Source organism: Delphinapterus leucas, chromosome 19, assembly GCF_059928025.1.
Source record: "Delphinapterus leucas isolate spDelLeu-1000000601 "Yukka" chromosome 19, BTC_Dleu_Yukka2, whole genome shotgun sequence".
Classification (NCBI taxonomy): domain Eukaryota; kingdom Metazoa; phylum Chordata; class Mammalia; order Artiodactyla; family Monodontidae; genus Delphinapterus; species Delphinapterus leucas.
The window spans coordinates 56,365,752-56,382,072 of NC_143147.1; the positions used below are offsets into that span (position 1 = coordinate 56,365,752).

A 16,321-nucleotide genomic window follows, 5' to 3' on the forward strand; every position below is an offset into this window, starting at 1 on the left:
GACAGGAAATAATAATGAAGCCGTGCAACTCAGATTGGGACTTGAACCCATGCGGCCAGGACTTGTACCTGGCCAAAACCCACAGTCTTCCAACTGAGATCACAGCTGGTTTCAGGACTTAATGAAGCTCAGGTTCTTGATGTCTCATCACAGAAAGAATTCAGTGATAGGTAAGAAGTGGATTTATTTAGAGAAACACACTCCACAGACAGAGTGTGGGCCACCTCAGAAGGTGAGAAAGGCACCAGGGTATGGGGTTGTCAGTTTTCATAGGGGTGGGTAATTTCATAGGCTAATGAGTGGGAGGAGTATTCCAGCTATTTGGGGAAGGAGTGGGGATTTCCAGTAATTGGGTCACCACCCACTTTTTGATCCTTCTGTTCCGTCTTGGAACTGTCACGGCCCCTGTGGGTGTGTCATTTAGCCTGCTGCTGTGTTACAATGAGTGGGGCTCAAGGTTTAGTGGAAGTCGACTTGTCCGCCATCTTGGACCCATTTGGTTCTAATCAGTTTATGTCAGGTCCTCGGGCTATGTCATTCTTTCAAGTGTTGTGCCCTGCCCCCTTCCCTCCTGTTTCAATAATACCTGATATCCAGTTACATTTTCACAGAAGCAACAAGTCATTTTTTGGTATGTCTCACATCCTACATGGGACATATCAAAAAAATTATTTGTTGTTTATCAGAAACTCAAATGTAACTGGCCATCCTGTTCAGGACTTGTTCAGGACTCCTTGTTCAGGACTTGTTCAGGACTCCTTCTGGGAAGCAGCCTGTGCCAGGAATGCTTCAGCTAAACTGGAGTCATGTGTAGAAAAGCCAGAACTTTCAGGGGCTGAAGCCGTCCCTTTCCTGATTTTTGCTTTTTCAGGTTATCCAAGGGACATGAAGAGAAACAAGGCACTAAGTCGGGCTGCAGATGGGAGGGAGTGTCAGGACCCTTCTGCTCCAGGCCAGGCCCCATAGGGATGAAACAGCAAGGATGCCCTGGCAGAGGGGATGGCGTCTCTCAACCCTTGCAGGAAGCAGGCTAAGCACCAGGTAGGCCTGGCCCTGCCCTCCAGGGGTTTGGAGGGGAGGCTGTCCTATCAACTGACCGTTCAACAGTCAGTCTGGCTGCTGAGAGAAGCTCCTCCTGGGAGATAAGCACCTCCTGGGACTGAGAGGTGGCCTGCACTGGGTGTTGCTCTTTAGTTTACTTCATCAGTCTAAGGTGGGTAATGATATCTACCACCAGGGCAGTGCCTTTATCCATCTTTTTGACAATTGATTCTATCCTCTGACTTCTCCCTCCCAGTTTTGTGTCATCCACAGATTTTATCAGAAGGTCACCAGAGTCCTAATCCAATTCATTAATAAAAATATTCAATAGGAGAAGAATGAAGATAGAGCCCTGTGGCACTCTACCAGAGACTTGCCCCAGGCTGATCTTAATCAAAATTCTTTTGATATAAATGTTCTGCAAGCTATAAATTCCCTCATTCTACTACCATTTACTCCAGCCTTCTCCATGAGGATGTCTTGATAAATTCCAAAAGTAATGATACATCCATTAGATGGTGGCTGCTCTTGATACTACCTTAGCAGCAGTAATGATAATAATAATAATAATAAACGGAGTAATTTTTGTCCTTACCCTCCCCTTTCTGTCCCTTCTATCCAAGACCGAGGTAAACTTTGCTAAAATAAGAGAAAATCCAAATTAATTTATCCTAAGTTCATGAAGAAATTACCCTGCCAGGAACAACTCTTGGAGGAGGATGTGGGAAATGGTCATGGTTTATCTGAGGATCAGCAAAATGAATTTTAGATACAAAAAGTGACTTAGGTTTAAAGAACAGGCAGTTTCAGCTTATCATCAGGTTTTGATTCAGAATTTTGTTTTAAGTTGGCTGTTGAGCAAATGTGAAATGTACTCAAAAACAATCTGACAAACACTGATTAGGTTCTCTGGAAGCTCCCGGAAGCCCTCTTCAAAACCATTTGTCTGCAATGAGTTGAAACTACACTGTGAGCAGCCTGAGCCCCTTGTCTTTTCTTTTCTTTCTTTTTTTTTAAAAAAATAAATTATTTATTTTTGGGGGCTGCATTGGGTCTTCGTTGCTGTGTGCGGGCTTTCTGTAGTTGTGGCGAGAGGAGGCTACGCTTCGTTGCAGTGTGCGGGCTTCTCATTGTGGTGGCTTCTCTTCTTGCGGAGCACAGGCTCTAGGGCACGCGGGCTTCAGTAGTTGTGGTTCGCGGGCTCTAGAGCGCAGGCTCAGTAGTTGTGGCGCATGGGCTTAGTTGCTCCGCATGTAAAGCATGTGGGATCTTCCCGGACCAGCGCTTGAACCCGTGTCCCCTGCATTGACAGGGGGATTCTTTTTTTTTTTTAATCAGGTAGATTCTTAACCACTGTGCCACCAGGGAAGTCCACCTCTCTATGACTTGCCCACTTCTGCACATAGATTCTAGGAATTTAAGAAAGAAAATTGCTTTAAAGTATTTAAAACATTACCTACCGGCGTGATTCTCAGTCCAGTGTGTGTGTGTAGCTTTGTCCGTGCCCAACTGGCTTTCATGAGGTCGGCAGAAGTGCGTGTCCATTTCTTAATGTGATCATCTATTCGTCACCTCAGTTTTAACAGGAAATTTGGCTGGGGCAGCCACAGAGGAAGCAGAGGCCAGGGCTTGTGAGGGCCCTCTCTCTTCTCGGTTCTCAGGGGATCCCTCCATCCCCTGCTTTGAAAGGAAACAATGGTTCCTGCTGAAGAGGCTTCACCTCCCCAGCCTTCTGGGCTAAGCAGGTTGGTGTTATTCCTGAGCTGGACGTCCAGGTGATGAAGTTGTGGGGGGGCAGACTTGTTCCCTTCTCATATCTAGCCTGAACCCCAGGAAATATACTGAGTTTTAAAAAAGGGGGTGAGGGTGGGGATAGGGACTCCAAAAACCATAGATCACAGGGGCCTTGATAGCCATCCTCTACAAAATTCTAGCAGATTACTTATTAGGTATGTAAAAACTCTATGCTGTGTCTAAGCACGCCCTAAAATCTTTTCCTAGTGAGTTATGGCTCTCATTGTGTACGGAACTTCAATAAAGTCTTCATCAAAAACACACACACACACACATGCACGCACACACGCATGCATGCACGCATATATATATATACAGGGGGGGCCCAGACCTCTGTGGCTAGAATTCAGGGAAGGGTAGAGAATGCGAAGTCTAGGTCAGACCTGACAGGGCTGCCAGTGAGGGTCACGCCCAGGAGGAGTTAGGCCATGTATTAAGGGCTAGATGAAGCCTGGGTCATGAAGGAGGGGGGACAGGAGGAAGGGTGCTCAGTGAAGGGACTAAAATGGGATCCTAGCACCCAACAGTCAGTACAGATCAAAGCAGAACTCTTACAGGTGTTGGCAGGGGGCACTTGTAGCTACCAGGCAGGAAGCAGAAATGACCAGAAACCAGCAAAGATCTTCCAAAAGTAAGTCAGACAAGTTAACCTGGTTTTTTTTGTTGTCAGAGTTACTAGATTGTTGAATGAGTAAAACACTGCAGGTACAGGGCTTCTGATTTCAGCAAGACGTCTGACCAGGTGTGTCCTGGGGTCCTCCTGGAGAAGTGTGTGGCATCTGTCATTTGTGGGACAATTAGATCCAAAGAGTTTTATTCAAGGTCAATTCAAAAGACATCTGTAGGGTCTTCCCTGGTGGTCCAGTGGGTAAGACTCTGTGCTCCCAATGCAGGGGTCCCAGGTTCAATCCCTAGTTAGGGAACTAGATCCCACATGCATGCCACAACTAAGAGTTCGCATGCTGCAACTAAGAAGCCCACATGCCGCAACTAAAAAAAAAAAAAAAAAGATCCTGCATGTCGCAACAAAGATCCCACGTGCTGTAACTAAGACCCAGCATAGCCAAAAAAATAATAATAATAAATAAATATTTTAAAAATATTAAAAAACAAACAAACAAACAAAAAACCCAGAAAGCAAAAGACATCTGTAGTGGAATGCCATGTGGTTGTCTTCTTCCCTCTCCTGGCTCACAGGAGGGGTGGAAAGTGTGCTGACTCGATCCCTGAACAACACAACACTGGGAGGGATAGATAGGTAAGAGGCCAAAGGACAGGATCAGTAGTCAAAAGGATGTCACTAGGAGGGTGCAATGGGCCAAATGATGACACACAATAGAAAGTTAAAATTCCTGGTCCTAGTTCCTCAAAGCTGACCTTGCAAATACTGGATGACAGATGACAGACATGTTGCTTAACAGGAGGATGCGTGGGGAAAGACTGATGAGTTTGAAAGGGGCGTGGCTATCGTCCCCGTTGGCAGCATTAATGAAAGAGTTCAGAAGTGGGGAGAAGACTGCCCCACTGTATTTTGTCACACATGATCAGTTCAGGGGGTGACACCCAAAAGCATATGGAGGGGTGATGAAAATACCAAGGCAAGGGGCCTTTGAACCACATCATAAGAGGAACATTTGAAGGGAGTGGAAATGTTAAGACTAAGAAGGAAAATTTGGGAGAGTATCTGATAATTATCTTTAAATAATTGCATTGCTTTTATTTATTTTTTAAATTTATTTATTTATTTATTTTATAGTAGGTCCTTATAACCTACTCTAAGGTTAAAATAGATAACCTTAGAGTAGGTTATCTATTTTAAATATAACAGTGTGTACATGTCAATCCCAACTTCCCAATCTATCCCTCCCCCTCACTTTTCCCCCACCACCCCGGTAACCATAAGTTCATTCTCCAAGTCTGTGAGTCTGTTTCTGTTTCGTAAACAAGTTCATTTGTATCATTTTTTTTTAGATTCTGCATATGAGTCATATCATATGATATTTGTCTTTCTCTGTCTGACTTCATTTAGTATGATAATCTCCAGTTTCATCCATGTTGCTGCAAATGGCATTATTTCATTCTTTTTAATGGCTGAGTAAGAGTCCATTGAGATATGTACCACATCTTCTTTATCCATTCATCTGTCAATGGACATTTAGGTTGCTTCCGTCTCCTGGCTATTATAAACAGCACTGCAGTGAACACTGGGGTGCATGTATCTTTTTGAACCATGTTTTTCTCGCCCAAGAGTGGGATTGCTGGATCATATGGTAGTTCTATTTTTAGCTTCTTAAGGAACCTCCATACTGTTCTCCATAGTGGTTGTACCAATTTACATTCCCACCAACAGTGCAGGAGGGTTCCCTTTTCTCCACACCTTCTCTAGCAGTTACTGTTTGTAGATTTTTTGATGGTGGCCATTCTGACCGGAGTGAGTTGATACCTCATTGTAGCTTTGATTTGCATTTCTCAATTGCACTGTTTTTATGTGAAAAAGGAATGGGACTTTTTTTTTTAACCTTTGGGTAGAACCTATAGGGAGGTCTATTTTAGTTAGATCTTTGTAACACAGCGGATGAGGGAAAGTTTTGCGAAAGTTTTTAAAGACAGTTGAGAGAGGGGGAGATGTTTCCAGAGGGCTGCGGAGTCTCCTCTGGGACGAACCCTGGCAGCCACGGAGGCCACTCCTCCTCTGTCCAGTGGAAGACTGGCTACTGCACGTCTCTTCATCTTACTGATAAAGCTTCTAGGAGGCAAATATTTGTCAAAGCCAATGCCGTGGGGCTTCCCTGGTGGCACAGGGGTTAAGAATCTGCCTGCCAATGCAGGGGACACAGGTTCAAGCCCTGGTCCAGGAAGATCCCACGTGCCGCGGAGCAACTAAGCCTGCGAGCCACAACTACTGAGCCTGCGCTCTAGAGCCTGCGAGCCACAACTGCTGAAGCCCGTGTGCCTAGAGCCTGTGCTGCGCAACAAGAGAAGCAACTGCAATGAGAAGCCCTTGCACCGCAATGAAGAGTAGCCCCTGCTCGCCGCAACTAGAGAAAGCCGGCACACAGCAATGAAGACCCAAAGCAGCCAATAAATAAATAAATAAAATCTATTAAAAAAAAAGAAAAAAGCCAATGCCATGAGTCTGAGCAGTGTTCCTGCTGATTGCTGGGGTTGAAGACAAAGGAAATGGAAAGAAGACAGTTGTCCTCATCACAAAGGTCATTAAGTGGCCTCTGTTGCTTGTGGGCTGGGCTGGGATCACCATTCCGACTCGATGCTAAGAAGAGCCATGAAGTTGTTCATGAAGCTCGTGCATCACCCGTCAGACGGTGCGAAAAGGCATCTGTGTCCCTATTGTGGAAACCTGAGTGGATCTGTCTGACCAACTGAACAGGAACCGAGAAAACAAGAAGGAAAGCAAAATGCAGCCCAAGTGCTCAGTCTTCATCTCAGGGGGATGGGGTGCCAGCTGGGGGTGGCAGAATGACCAGAGTCCCCGGCGAAACACAGAGAATTCTAAACAGCTACCTGAGGAAGAAAGGGGCCCATCTGGGAGCAAGGGCCACAGTGGGAGGCTGACTGGCTGATTTGGGAGGGGTGGTGGGGACTTGACTTTGAGGGAGAAACTAGGTACAGAAGAATTGCAGCCAGTTTTTCTCTGGGCAATGAGATATAATTCTCCCCCACAACCCCCTTGAGACAACCTTCAGTGAAGGGTTTTGAAGCATTGTTCTCAAGAGATTTGGAGAGGGGTTTCTGCTAAAATTTACTGAGGACTTACGACTTCTCATGGATTGTCTCATTTAATCCTGTGGATTAGATGCTAGAATTATCCTCATTGTACAGGAGAGAAAAGAGAATCTCGGAAAGGTCAGTACACTTGCTCACAATCCCACAGCTGATTTAAGTCCGTTGTAACGCTGGCTGCCTGACTCCAGGCCTGAGCCCTGAATCCTTTGCATGGTGCCTCTGGAAGAAAAACATTTCAGGGCTTCTTGAAATGCCCCACAACAGGAAAATCTTTGGCTTAGAACAAAGACTGAAGGGGTCAAACTCTAAAAAAGTTGAAACACACTGAATATGAAATATTTATTCACCCAGGTTATTTTAGGATGTAATCCTTCAATTTGTTCTATACAACTGTCTTAATGTTTCCTGTTTCTTTACAGCTTCATTACCTGATTAAACAAAATTAAAATAGATACCCCCAAATAAAAAAGGCAGCCAAGTTGGAGTAGGAGAATATGCACAGGAAACGGTGCTTCTGGACAGACATGAGATTCATGTGATTTAGGACCAAGCCAGGAGTCTGTATAAACATTTCTAACTCTTGAGAATGTGAGAACACATGTGGGTCTCAAATGGATCCCTCACAGAGCTCAAGGATCTTCTTTTTTAAAAAATTTATTTAGTTATTTGGTTGCGCTGGGTCTCGGTTGTGGCTCTCGGGCTCCTTAGTTGTGGCATTCGAACTCTTAGTGACAGCACGCATGTGGGATCTAGTTCCCTGACCAGGGACTGAACCCGGGCCCCCTGCACTGGGAGCGCAGAGTCAACCACTGTGCCACCAGGGAAGTCCCTCAAGGATCTTCTTTAATTAGAGCTATCTAAAAACTGGAACAGCTGCCCAGAGAAATTTTAAAAGTATGTTCACACAAAAAATCTGTACGTGAATGTTCACAGCAGCTTTGTCATTTCAGCTTTCCTGAAAAACTGGAATCAGTCCAGATGTCCTTCAATGAATGATTAAATAAACGATGGTACATGTACACCATGGAATATTCCTCAGCAATGAAAAGGAGCAAACTATTGATACATGCAGCAACTTGGATGAATCTCCAGGGCAAGAGGCTGAGCGAACAAACCCAATCCCCCAAATGTGATCCTATTTACATAACATTTTTGAAATAACAAAAGTTTAGAAATGAAGGACAGATTAGCAGTTTCCAGAGGTTGGGGATGGGGACAGGGAAGGAAGTGGGCGTGGCTATAAAAGGGATGGGATCCTTGTGTCTTGGGAACTGTGTGTTGACTGTGGTGAGGGATACATAACTCTACAGAGGTGATAAAGCTGTTTAGAACTTTACACACAGAGACACAAGTGAGTACCAGTAAAACTGGGGAGGTTAAATACTATGGGTGGGTTGTATCAATGTCAATGTACTGTGACATTATAATGTAACACTAAAATGTTACTACTGCAGAAACCTGGGTAACGTACAAGGGCTTTCTCTATTATTTATTACAAATGCATGCGAATCTACTATTATCTCAATAAAAATCGTTATTTAGGGACTTCCCTGGTGGTCCAGTGATTAAGGCTCTGTGCTTCCAGTGCAGGGGGAACAGGTTTGATCCCTGGTCGGGGGAACTAAGATTCTGCATGCCGTGTGGTATGGCCAAAAAAAAAAAAAAAGCGCTGTTAAAAAAAAATGGACTGGTTCCCTGTTCCTGGAGGATGCAAGCGCTGGTCAGATGCTCCCTGACTCAGGTGTTGCTGGGGGGATTACTGGAGGGTAGCCCCTCCACTTCTCCTGAGGTTTTATAGGGAATGAGACCTTCAGGGCAGTGAGGAGGAAGCTAAGCATTGCACAAAAGTCCTCCATTTCTGCTGGTCCCAGGAGTACACACAGAGAATCAGAGAGAACTAGAAGGTCCTCCTCACAGAGGCTCATTCTCTTGTACCAAGAGGAAGAGGTGAGCTGAGCTGCTCTGAAGGTATTTTGCAGGGCTACCTCTGTCACCTTTTCCCTAAAGGCCAGGGCTCCCCTTGGGGTCCAGGGGTTCAGGCAGCTCTGCTGACAAAAATAAAACACGAATTTTCACACTGCTACTTAGAATATGAATCTGGTAGAACCTTGGAAATCCTCTCCCAAATAAAAGAACCTTCTAGATGCAAAGAGAATAGGAATATTTTGAGACCTAGGAAAGATCTGGATGTTTGAGGAGGTAAAGGGGTTTTTGAATACTATCCTAGAGATGCACTGAAATGCACCAGCTCCTCCTAAATGAAGTGTTTCCCTCCCAGATAATTTCAAGACCAGTTTCATGTAGACGGCTATTCTTATTTATTTATTTACTTACTTACTTATTTTGGCTGCGCTGGGTCTTAGTTGCAGCATGCAGGATCTAGTTCCCTGACGAGGGATTGAAGCAGGGTCCCCTGCACTGGGAGCGTGGAGACTTACCCACTGGACCACCAGGGAAGTCCCTAGACAGTTATTCTTGATGGCCCTCTTGAACAGTGAAATGGATAAATGTGAGGTGCCCTTAGCCCCCTCCTCCTCCCATAGGACGAGGCTGGGAGAGATATTCCTTAGGTCAACTTACAGAGAAGGTCCCTGAGGTTGGCCATGACCTGCCCGTGCAGCCAAAGTGGATCTGGTGCTGTCTCAGGACTTCCCGGCCAGGAAGCTTCCTTCATTGTCTCTGGGATCCCTGCTCACCACATGCTCTGTGTCCTTGTACCCAGGACCTAGCCCAGTACGTGTGATGTTAGGCCTAGGGTGCTCCAGCCCAGGCACGAGCCTTTTTTTGGGCCGTGCCCACGGCAGCATGCGGGATCTTAGTTCCCTGACCAGGGATTGAACCCGTGCCCGCTGCAGTGAAGCGCGGAGTCTTAACCACTGGACAGCCAGGTAAGAGCCCCAGGCACCAGCCTTTAACGAGCGGCCTGAGTGCTGGACCAACCGCAGCAGAGCCAGCCCTCAGCCAGGCCTCCAGCTGACAGCACCTGAAGCCTCATGTGGATGCGCAAGTGGCTGATGATGACACAGGTACGCAGTCTCCCCTACATCTGCACCTCCCTTCCCCTGTATCCACATCTGCCCTCCATCTGCAAGTCTTACCCTCCAAGAACAGATTTCTCTTGGGGTCTCCACAAGTGGGTGGGCACAGGCCTGCCTGTAGTCACATCTGCCCTGCCCTCAAAGAAGGTTCTGCCCACACAAAGGCACCTTGAGTTTACTGCAACCTAACACAATACAGACTACCTGCGTCTGCCTGTAAATCCATTTTTAAAATGCAGCTAGGAAAGCTGAAGGAAGGGGAAAAGCAGGGCCCCAGTTCAGCCCTGGAGGCTGCATTGTTCTCACACTGGCATTGTTTTCAGGCCCCCACCGATTACCCAGAAGGCCCCCAGGACCCCTGGGGAATCAAATGAGATTGTTTTTCCCGAGACTGAGCTCTTCAGGTGTGAGCTGCAGTTCTTGGACAACGGTGGTGACTGTGGCATTTCTGCAACAGGAAAGAGGAAGGAACTTCTGATCTGTGCAGCAAGGGCACCAACAATGTGCGCCCCCAGCCAGCCCACAGCAAAGAGGAAAAGAGCTCTGTTTCCATAGTGATAAATCACCGGGAAGCCAGAGAGGGAGAGTCAGCAAGAGGATTTTTCCTTTCCTCTGGCTCCCTGCAAAAAAATCCCAGCTCCAGAGTCAGTTAGATGCCTGGCACCTCTCCAGGCTCAGCCTCCAGAACCACAGGTAGAGGAAGAAAGAGGAGGTGCCTGCTAGCTGGAAATCAACACTGAAAACCCTCTGCTGCTGAGAGTGGAAGGGAAGGGGTTTAGGCTCCTCTTAAAGGTGTACATTGGGCACAGGTGCCTGGGCGACCTGGCGGGCCCAGCACTACGTCACACCTGTGTGGCCACATGCCGACTATAAAACTCCTCCATGTATGTCACCCACATTATTCCATTTCATTATCTTACATTAAGCCCTATAGGATTCTGGGTTCTGGTATGTGAGCCACACACATATGGGTATCATTAGCCTTTTTACAGCAGAAAAGCACGCCTGGTGAGGGAGAGAGATGGGCCGGAGACAGCTCACCAATCTAAGGTACTTGCTGCAAGTTGCTCCTGAAGGTCTTCAGGGCTCTCACCTGAGACTCTTTCCCTTGCTAAAATTAGACTTTTTAATTTTTCCCAAGGAAAATTCCAGTTTTTTGGGAAATGCTCTGAAATATTTGTCCCAGGCCTCATTGGTTACTCCTCATCGTGCCTCGTTCTCTTGCCTCTTACCTTTGCATATGCCATTCCCTCTGCTTGGAATGCCGTTCCCCAGTTCTTTGGCTAGCTAACCCCTGAGGGGAGATGCCTGGGAAAGCTTCCCCATGGTTCAAACACCTCGCTTTCTGGGCTTGCACAGAATTTACCATGTCATTACGTGAGGCAACACAGAGCAGTAGTAAGAAAAGGCTCTTCTAGGTCCAGACAAGCTGTGTGACCTCGGGGGACTTAACCTCTCTGAGCCTCCACTTCCTCACAGGGAGAATGACAGTCATTCTCATAGGGAGAATGACAGTAACTGCCTTAGAGCGTTTGTGAGGATTAGATGTTAACACACACGGAGCACTTAGCAAATGCTGGCACACAGCTAGTGCTCAGTAAACACAGGCTGTTAAAGCATTACCTGTCTTAAAGCAGGGGCCATCTTTCGTGCAGACTCTCAGTTGGAGATGCTGTAGGCCTCACTGGGTCTCCAGTAGTATGTGTCAGATGAACTCTGAATTCACGGAAGGCTGTTTTCAGCTACACACACCAGGCACAGTGTAAGGCTCCTTGACACGTAATATTTCATTTAGTTAAGTCACTCCAAGACTGGGCCCAGGTAGCCAAGGACCAGCATTCGACCAGTGTAGCGTGCAGTGTCCTTGAATGGCTCCTCAGATCACCTGAACTTATAGATGTTCAGTTAAATTTGAATTTCAAATAAGCAACAAATAATCTTTTTAGTATAAGTGTATCCCAAATACTGCATGGGGGCATACTTACACTAAAAAAATGTTTGTTGGCTACCTGACATTCAAATTTAACTGGGCATCCTCCTGCCCTGCCCTGGCTGGGCCTGGAAAGGCCCCCCTCTGAGGGCCGGCGGCTCTCAGACTTCACCACAGGCGGTTTACCCAAGTGGTCTGTAAACACGGAGAGATTCAAATAATCCACATAACTGCACCCCAGAGACCTGTTTTCTGGGTCTCACAGAACTTACCACACCATACTGTGAGGTGTGTGACAAAAGACAAACCAAACCCCATATGGGGTGGCCAGTCTTCTCTGTGGTTTCACATTCAGGAAAAATGAAACCAAACTCTTCATGCAAATACTTAGAGTTTAAACTAAATTGTGTAACAGCTGAAGCCTCTCTCTGCAGCTACTAGGCAGTTTTTTAATCACCCTGGAGCCCTCTTCCAAGCCCTGGACCAAATAGAAACAACAAAGCTTTTTGCAGCAAAACAAAACAGCAACAAAAGCAAACAAAAAAACCAAACAACCCCCCCCACCCCCACCCCAGTCTTCCTCAAATCTATAAAAGCAAAATGCAAACCAGTAGCTACCTGGGACTTGGGGAGGGATTAGGGATTGATGGCAAATGGGCAAGAGGGAACTTCTGGGTGATGGAAATGCTCTAGAACCAGATTGTGGTGATGGTTGCACAACTCTATATATTTACGAAGAGTTTTGAAATTTAGCAAATAAAAATATAGGCTGTTCAGTTAAATTTGAATTTCAAAAAAGCAACAAATAATCTTTTTAGTATAAGTGTATCCCAAATATTCCTATGGGGGCATACTTACACTAAAAAAATGTTTGTTGTCTACCTGAGATTCAAATTTAACTGGGCATCCTAGCAGTTAGGATCGCCAGATCCTAACTAAAAGTCTTTGAAGTATACAGTTATAATGCATGAATTTTATGGCATGTAAGTTACGCTTAGCTACTAAATTTAACACAGTGCCTAGAATAATGTTGGCGCTTAAAGAAAAGTACAGTTTTTCCTTCTGGACACCCTCTCCATTCCCTCCCCACTCTCACCCCTGGCAAAAAAAACCAAACACACACATACAAAACCCCAAAAAACCCACCAGCCCAGGAACCCATAGAGATCGCCAGTATAGGAAATCTGAACAGTCACTACAGCTTTGTTCTCCTGGGGCTTGGGGCCTGAAAGAGGACAAGACCTCAGGGCAAGAAACACCGTAGGGCAAACCAGGGAGTTTGGAGTTTGGAGCAGGCCTCCACTTGCTGGGAGCTCCAAACACTAAAGTCACCCCCACCTAAAGTCATTCCTTGCTAATTGCTACCCAGCAATTCAACTCTCATCAGCTGGGTGGGCACTGAATGCCCTGCACAGGCTGGGTGGGTGAGGTGGGGGGCAATGAGTACGACACTTCCCTGCTCTCAAGGAGGTCACCATCTAAAGAACGTAAGCCTAGTATGCACCTACCTGCCAACACACACACACAACACACACTAATACCATTAAAAGCAAAGAGAACAATTCCTCTTCTCTCCCTCTTACGGGACAGAATTTTTTTCACCTCCTCCGATAAAATTAATTTTCCTATATCTATGGGGTTTGTCTGCAGAATTGCATTTTGCAATCCGGTAAGAGCCTGTTCCCTTTTTAGAACTGGCGCATTTGCACCTGTCCCTAGTACAGACGAAGCCACCTGCTGGTAGGTCTGGCTGTAAGCAATCCGGGTACCAAATTCTGACCAAATGTCAAAATTACGGTAATTTGTTCTTCAGATTCACCCCATCTGAGATCTGCAAACTGACTCTTTTCTGAATTAAAAGGACTCATCAACGTTCCACTCTGTGCTCTTTACTTCTGTGGTACCGTTTCAGTACCGAGGATTTCACGAAAACTGGCCCCCAAAAGTGGATGCTTCCATAATGATTTGTAAAGCTGTAAAACTAAAAATCCCCTTACTTAGCTCACCAACAGTATAAACAAGGTGATTTGGGGCATTTCAAGCAGGGAAGAGAAGCACTTGTGAGCATCGTAACTGTCAGCCCAGAGGTAAACCCAGGCCAACAGTGCTCAGCTTGTGCATTCCAGGGTGAGCGATGGGTAGGTCAGTGAAAGAGAATCCAAGTGGCTGTCTGAAGATACGGCGGCACATGCTGAATAAAATGCCGATGATAGTAACTGGTGTTTGTTGTAGTGCGACATGTGATTTACATGCACTGTGGCTCAGTCCCGTGAGTTCGGTACAGCTACAGTCATTGCCCACAGTGCCAGGCTGGTCAGAGGCTGGCCCCAGGGCCCTTGCTTCTACCACCCAGTTCAAGTTCCTCCAGCTTTTGGCTGGAGTTATATCAACCCAGCAAGGCCATCCCTTTGTCTGTTAAGAACTTCAATTGATCAAATACATATATACATAAATACAAAACAGAAAAACCTTTAACTACTTAGTAAATGCTATTACTATATGGGTAAAATCTTCCCAGTAATGAGATTTAGGACAGAGAAGTAATGGAGGAGTTGTCGTTGGAGAAAAGGTAGGAATCCCAGCCTGCTCAGGAATGTGGAAAATTCCAAAGTAGCAGACAACATTTTGCACTTCTGGTAATCAGAGTATCAGTGGCGAATTTTTATAGGACTGAGAGAAAATAACTTGTCCCCAAGTGCCCGTTTTACTTGCATTTGACAGTATTTTTCATCTAATGATTAAATTCCTTTAATAAGTACCTCATTTCATTTACTCCCATTGGCTTGAACTAAAAGGGTATTACTGAAGGGGGCTTTAACTTTTTTCTTTTTCAAGTGACTTAAAAGAAAAGCAAGCAACAACAATAATAAGTCTTTACGGGCAGAAACAGTTAATGGGTGTGCCCAGTCCTTCCATGGCCCATTTGAAATTACAGAAATTTTACAATGGCACCATCTAATGGAATATCAGGTTAGACACACAAAAAAATCATTTTTTTTTTACCTTTAAATTTGTACCAATCACTTCTAACACTTCTTTATCAGCTTTGGACACCCTCATTGCTTATTTCACCCTTGGTTATTATTTCTAGTAGAAACACAGCACTGATGTAAAAATACTGTATAAAATATATAGCATAAAAATGCTATATAAGGGGCTTCCCTGGTGGCGCAGTGGTTGAGAATCTGCCTGCCAATGCAGCTGACATGGGTTTGAGCCCTGGTCTGGGAAGATCCCACATGCCGCGGAGCAACTAGACCCGTGAGCCACAATTACTGAGCCTGCGCGTCTGGAGCCTGTGCTCCGCAACAAGAGAGGCCGCGATAGTGAGAGGTCCGCGCACCGCAATGAAAAGTGGCCGCCGCTTGCCACAACTAGAGAAAGCCCTCGCACAGAAACGAAGACCCAAAACAGCCATAAACAAATAAATAAATAAAAAAGAATCCGCCTTGTAATGAATGGGATGTGCGTTCCATCCCTGGTCAGGGAACTAGATCCCACATGCGTGCCACAACTAAGAGTTCGCATGCCACAACTAAGACCCAGTACGACCAAAATAAAAAAAAAATTTTTTTAAATGCTATATAAAAGGTATTTAAAATAAAACTTCCTCGTTCCTTTCTCCAGACAGAGTGCTCTATGCATATACAAATAAGTGAATGAATGAATGAATGAACAAACATATAAACATGTTTAGGACTTCCCTGGTGGCGCAGTGATTAAGAATCCACCTGCCAATGTAGGGGACACAGGTTCAAGCCCTGGTCCAGGAAGATCCCACATGCCGCGGAGCAACTAAGCCCGTGCGCCACAACTACTGAGCCTGTGCTCTAGAGCCCGCGAGCCACAGCTACTGAGCCCACGCACCACAACTACTGAAGCCCATGCACCTAGAGCTCGTGCTCCGCAACAAGAGAAGCCACTGCAATGAGAAGCCCGTGCACTGCAAGGAACAGTAGACCCCGCTTGCTGCAACTAGAGAAGCCCGTGCACAGCAACGAAGACCCAATGCAGCCCCCCAAAATAAATATTAAAAAAACATGTTTAGATATATATTATAAATAGATGGGATATCTTATATACTTTCTGCAACGTGATTTTTTTTAACCTTTTGCACATCATGCACATATTTTCATTTAAATACACAGAGAACTACCTCTGTTTTTAAAAAATGGCTCCAAAATATCTTGTATGGGATTTCTTTACAGGGTAATAAAAATGTTCTAAAATTAGATTGTGGCTATGGTTGCACCTCTTCGTGAATATACTAAAAACCACTGAACTCTATACTTTAAATTTTATGGTATGTGAATTACATAACACAAAAAAGCTGTTTCACAAAAGAACAGAATGTCAAAAACATCCTACAGTTTAAACAACCTGTTCCCAATTGATAGGCATTTAGGTGTTTGTAATTTTTCATGATTACAGGCAAAACTGCATGGATGCCCCTGGGCGCCTACCTTTGCACACTTGTAGCTCTAGACGGAAGATTCTAGGTCTACACATCACAGCTCTGGATGCGAATGCAGGAATTCTGATGTTAGCTGGTGTTGTAAAAGCCGCTGCAAATTTCTTCCAAGTATATAAGGGGTCAAACACACGCTAAAGTGAATTTTCTGTTGAGGGTGGGCCTGTGATCCCCTCACTGATCATGTAGGGGAGGAGGGCGACGTGTTTAGTCTTCTAACGACAATCTGCCATAGCTCAGTGTGGCTAGGCCTCTACGCTGGAGACCTAGCTCTGTTCCTGAACGGTTTTTCCATCTGTGAAA

At 45.5% G+C, this 16,321-nt stretch overlaps 1 protein-coding gene across 3 annotated transcripts in view; it reads right to left on the minus strand.

Moving 5' to 3' along the window:
- Positions 1-16,321, minus strand: part of PECAM1 (platelet and endothelial cell adhesion molecule 1) — a 93,185-nt gene that overhangs the window by 66,356 nt on the left and 10,508 nt on the right. The window contains exon 1 of one of the 3 annotated variants that reach the window (XM_089901428.1): positions 11,241-11,984. The exons of the other annotated variants lie outside the window; for them this stretch is intronic. The gene's annotated coding sequence lies outside the window, so the exon portion shown is untranslated. Of the gene's footprint in view, positions 1-11,240; positions 11,985-16,321 lie in introns of those variants that run through there. 3 annotated transcript variants of the gene reach the window in all.